General features: G+C 38.4%; 1 pseudogene; it reads right to left on the bottom strand.

The window, feature by feature from the left end:
- Window positions 1-1,376: 1,376 nt before the first annotated feature.
- Window positions 1,377-6,028, bottom strand: part of LOC141161350 (cytochrome P450 2K4-like) — a 110,092-nt pseudogene continuing 105,440 nt past the window's right edge.

Below are 6,028 nucleotides of genomic sequence, written 5' to 3'. Positions count from 1 at the left end.
TATAATAAACTGATTGGCTCATTGTATTTACCTTGGTCAGACAATCTTGACTTAGATTGCACAGTCTTTGAGGACACAAATTAATCGATTTTTAATTACAGTAGATTTTATGTATTAAAAGTTTTAGTAAATTACCAATGTAGTCAGCTAAACTGAATTTGAGGGCAAGATTCGGAAAAGATTTTCCATTTGTAGACATTTCTGACAATTACATACATGGGAGCTTAGATGCTGCCACCCTCACCAGTGATCTACACAGAAGAAAGGGGTCCCTTTTGCAAAAATTGTGCCAGGTTTTGCCACAGAGGACATGACCTACAGAATTAGCCTAGTATTATTTGAGGTTCCCCCTCTTTTAAATAATTAGCTGTATTGTCTTTCATTCAGAAGGACCAATCAATTTAATGCATTTATTTTTATTTATAGTGCTGAGGTTCTGTTGAGTGTTTTGTCTGGGACAGACCTGGTCACCTGTGGGGAGCAATCTTGACCCTATCCAGAGAGTCAGGGGATACTAGAAGTTGAGACTGTGAAGGTGGTAAGCCAGAAGACGGAAGTCATAACTGAGGGTCTAGATATTTTTGGCTCTCAATATTTATAAGGCAAAAACTGTGAATGTCCTGTGTAGGCTACCACAAGAGTACTATTGGCTGACTGCATTATCAGGCCAGTTCATTAGTTCTGGAGAGCATGCTGGAACTGTAGGAATAGTCAACCCAGAGAGGTAAAAAGTGTTGGGATAGGATAGTGAAGTATACATTAATTAGACTAATCGGTGCACCAATGCCTTGGTCAAGAGGCTCAGTGCACCATTCCACCCACTGGTTTTCAATGCTCCCGCCTCTATCACTGGTGAATGACAGCACTGGCTTACTTGAGCTTTGACTGCAGACAATGCAGCCAGTGCTGTTGATCACCGGGAGTATGCAAAACCAGTGGGTTCATTCAGCACCTCATTTACTTATGCTTCTTTTCTACAAAACAGAGGCAGCTATTAGAACATTAAATGTTTGATTTTTTAAGAGGGGCTCTATCCCCTACAAACCTATGTGCTTAGTTTATAATATCAGTTTGGACTGATAGACTCCCTTTAAATAATTAATTTTTAGTCACAAAATATATGTATGCACTTGGCTTTTAACTTGTGGCAAAAGTGGAGAAAGTCTTACAGCATTTACCTTGAAAATGACTGAACTTACTTTCTCCTGACATCATTAGTCGGTAGAAAGTCAGGAAACCCCTATACAGATTAGATGTTTGTCTGACTTTAACTTAATGTGTACGGGGGTTCTAAAAGTTCTATTTTCTCTCCCAGAAACAAAAGGTACAAGAATTCAGAAAAAAAAAATATCTTACAAAATATAAACTATGCACAGTTACAGCACATTCATTTTTTTTATTTGTGCCAGAAGATACATCTAATCAAAAAAATCCTATCAGCATTTACTACAACTAAAAAAGATTCCTTTAGTTTAAAGGTCAATTAAGATAATGGGAGACCAATGCAAGACACTACTAAAGTTTGGAAGCTGTGCATTGTATAATTCAATACCACAGCTTTCAGCTAAAGATATTTGATAATGAGATTAAAAAAAAAGTACAAAATTAAATATATTACAAAATAATCAAAGAAAAAACATCAGTCTCTGTGTTGTCTCTATTTTTCACTCCAAACTAATAGTTTGGCTTCGCACATGTCATGTATGGTGTGGGGACTAACGTAAATCCAACACCAGGCTTGAGATTGAGGTCTTCTCTGGAAACTCCTGGAGGCGGATAGAAAGTAAATGCTTGAAGAAGTCCAGTAAAAAATAGGAATAGTTCCATCTTGGCCAAGGCCTCCCCAGCACAAGCTCTTCTTCCTGTAGAAATGGGATTAGTGAGTTAACAATTTCATGTCTAAAGCAGATTTTGACACTAACACTTGTAGTAATTAAATAAATTGGATCTAATGCATACTTTCCAACTCTCTCTAAATTACTACAAGTCTGGAAAAAAAGGAGAACTCCAGAAAGTCACGAAAGTTTCCTGGAACCCCCTGGAAAGCATTGTTGACTGAATTCTTGTTCATGGCTCCAGGATATTTCATATCCAGACCAAGCCCCAGTGTACTTAGAATATTACAACAATACTCCATTCTCTATAAGGATGCCAATTGAAGGGCAAGTTCTTGAAAAGGGATAAAAAGTTCAACCTTGCTCCCTTTCTTTGCCCTAGATATGGCTAACGCTATTAAGAAATGAATGCTGATCTTCATGAGCTTAAGTACCTGAGAGCATGACCAAGCAGCATAAGAGGACATTTTTAACTATTGGTTCCAACTCTTTTAAATGTACACATGCTTGGGGGATCTCAATCAAATAACTCTGCTTTGGTCAGGGTATGTTGTCATAGGGCCAAAGAAGCAAACTGAATTCTTGTACCTGGTGAAGAAAAAAACAGACTTTGAAGACTTTGGCAAATGTACTGGCTGTCTTGGGGTCATATTTGACACAGAACTTTCATTTATTCCCTACATCCAATCAGTCATTAGGTCATGTTACCTGTATCTTAAAAACATTTCAAGAATCCAACTTTTTCTCACTTTTTAAACAGCAGAAACACTTACTATCGCTCTTATTCATTCTTGTCTGGACTACTGAAACTCTTCACTGATTGGTCTTCCACTAACCAAACTTTCTCCTCTCCAATCCTTCCTGAATGCGGCAGCCAGGGTCATATTTCTGTCCAGCCACTTCACTGATGCCCTCACCTTGTGCCAGTCATTGCACTGGTTACCCATTCGCTTGAGAATACAATACAAACTTATGTTTCTCACCCACAAAGCTCTCCACTGTTCTGCACTATCCTATATCTCATCACTCATTTCAGTCTAGCACCCTACCAATGCCCATTGTTCTACAACTGACCTAAGGTTAACATCCTCCATAATCCAAACCTTGCAACTCTGTTTCCAAGACTTCTCTAATGCTGGGCCAGTATTCTGGAATGCACTACCCCAAATGATCTGACTAATATGTAGCCCCCAAGTTTTCAAACCTGCTTTAAAAACATAACTCTTTAGACAGGCCTATCACTTCAACTCACCAACCTATCTCTCCCCTGTTCCCTCCTTTAAAATGTTAATCATAATCTGCTCCCTTCTATTCATGTGTTTCCACATCCTCCATCCACCCAATAGCACACGGTAACTGCACTTAAACAGATACTGGTTGATGACCGGATCAGGCAGCTTTATATGAAAACCCTTATTTATTATAATGATGGCTGGACCGTACATAGCAAACATATTCTACCTATTTTGTCCCCGCTATTTCTTTATAGATTGTAAACTTGCAAGCAGGGTCCTCACTCTTCCTGTAACTGTTGAACTATATGTTAATTTGTATTGTTTTTATTGTCTGTACATGTCCCCGACTAATTGTAAAGTGCTGCGGAATATGTTGGCGCTATATAAACGCAACTATTATTATTACCATAGGCTATATTGCAAAAAAAAATAAAAAGTGCTCATGCATATTCTGACCATCTTAATAAGACCATAGAACATTATTTACTTTTTGGAATACAAAATATGAGATTTAGAAAACATATATTATTCCTGGTGAAATATAGTCATTCTGTTAGGCAGTGTTTTGTCATTTGAGTAATATGTAAAATCATTTGATTTTTCATGGTTCTCATTACTTACCTGCTGAGAATGGCATAAATGCATCATGTCGGACAAATTTCCCATTTTCATCCAAGAAATTATTGGGATTGAAATCATAGGGAGTTTTCCATTGAGTCTTGTCGAAGAGAACTGATGTCAGGAATGGAATAACCTCTACACCCTGTGAACAATAAATCAACAGATATCTTTTTTATTATATACATTTCATTTTCAAAAATGTGAGATTATTGGGGTGGCTGTGGACCCCATAACAGTCCTTTCACTAATAGGTAAATGCATACAATACTTGAGCATAAGAACATTTTTATATGTAAACTTACTTTAGGGATCAGGTAACCACGCAAGTACACATCAGTTGGAGTTGAGTGTGACAGATTCAATGGGACAATATTGCCAAACCTTTGTATTCCATGTATTACTGCATCAGTATAAGGCATTTTCTTCCGATCTTCAACTGTCGGCAGCTGTCCTGGTTTAATATGTGTTTTAATTTCTTCCTGTACCCTCTCTATGAAGCAAAAGAAAATATATTTTGTTACATTTTTTTACTAGCACAGCAATGACAATGCATTTAAAGGGGTTGTCTAGTACTTTATCCCCCCCCCCCCAATGTATCCCCCCGGGCCCCCTAAGACTTATTGTAAATTCTTTCTTTTGCTGATAATGCCTGTGACCCCCGGCTGCTGCCAGCACTTGTTGTGACATCAGCGGATGTCAGCGCCAGCTGCAGCCGGGGGTCACATGTTGCCTGTGAGCGGCCAATGATAGCTCCATTCATTCTCTATTGGACTGCCGCTTCTTATATCAAGTATATGAATAAATTCTGGTATATTCCTTCATGTAACAAAGTTCTAAAGCATGGTGAGACAAAAAGTTGGATTTTTATTAGCTATGAAAAAAAGCTATTTTAGGTGAAATCTAAATGTCACACTCCGCCAAAAATCACATGTCCCTGTCTAGGTTGGGTGGCAGTATCATCCTAGAAAATTGAAAAAAACAAAACATGCAATAAATGCAAAATTTATATACTAGAATTACCTCAGCTTAATTGTTAATTTGTATATAAAATTATAGTAAAACCTGCTTGAGAGAACCACCCAAAATTGCATTTAAAAATTTACTTCTTTAGGGGTGGTCATCAAAATGATGGCCATTATACAGTATATGGAATATTATGCAAAGTGAATAAATAACAGAAAATCTGAGCAAAGTGGTAGCCTTCAGGAAGAGGTGATCTGGTGGTCTTTAGAGACTGTACAGTCTTATATAACTTTTAAAAATATAGCAAGAATTACTTTGAATCTCTGGATACTTCATCATCAATAAAATTCCCCAGCGGATCGTTGTAGATGTAGTTTCAGTTCCAGCAGCAAAGAGATCTTGGACGGAAGAAAGTAGATTTTCTTCATTAAAAAGTGTCTGAGCTTTTGTTGATTCCTAAAAATACATAACACAAATTTCCCCCATGTTACTGTAATCAGCTGGTTCCAAGGCAATTATAACCTTCGTCTGTTTCTTATATGGTAGGCACCATGCCCTCTTGCTTAACACTTTTTTTTTACCTGAAACAGTAAGTTTGTTATAGTAATGTTCTTATCACTATAGCTGCCTGAATGGGAAGTATTAAGTCAACTTGTGATGTCATTGAAGCAGGTCATATTTGACAACTAAGTGCATCAGTATGGAGGAAACATCAACATGCTCCAGCGTAAACTTTGGACAGGAAATATGTAACCACCAAGCTCTGTGCCTCAATACTGTGTGTAACTACCAAGATTGTTGCCTCATTGGGAGGCTGTAACCATTATGCGAATTGCTTTATATTCAGTCAACACTTGTTCTGATTACATCTTGCAGATCCTTTGCCTTACTCAGCAAAAATAGTCAAGACAATGTTTGTAGCACAGTGGCAGCTAAAGTGGCAGTCACTGACCAGTCTGTAGTGACTCAGTCCTCCTCGAAACAGGAGAAAGGATAAAGAGCATAAAGCGGAGAAAAGTCAGACACTTCTAGAAGCTTGCAGAGGAGGAGTCTATGAGGTCCGCCCAAAAGAAAAGGGCCAATACTAGCTTATTTTATCTGTGTATTTAAGGAACAGAAGACCCATTGGGAGCGTAGAATATAGGAGCTGTTAAAAGGGCTGTGAGTGAAGCAGCTCAGCAGCAGGGGACTGTGACCTACTTTCACCACTGACTTTGTTCTTCCTCTGAGGTCAACTGAGGCCAGAGAGCTACCAGAGCCAAGAAAGGGGAAGGACAAAGCAGCGCTATGTTTTTGTCAAGGTTGGCGCTGGGTTCCAGACTCTCCTTGGCAGTAGTCACTGATTATGGCTGAGCCATAATAGATCAGAGCTAA

Source organism: Phyllobates terribilis, unplaced genomic scaffold, assembly GCF_046119375.1.
Source record: "Phyllobates terribilis strain yellow unplaced genomic scaffold, ASM4611937v1 Scaffold_9__5_contigs__length_417890890, whole genome shotgun sequence".
NCBI lineage: Eukaryota > Metazoa > Chordata > Amphibia > Anura > Dendrobatidae > Phyllobates > Phyllobates terribilis.
Note: the sequence above shows the minus strand (reverse complement) of the source record. Positions and strands in the feature narration are given on the sequence as shown.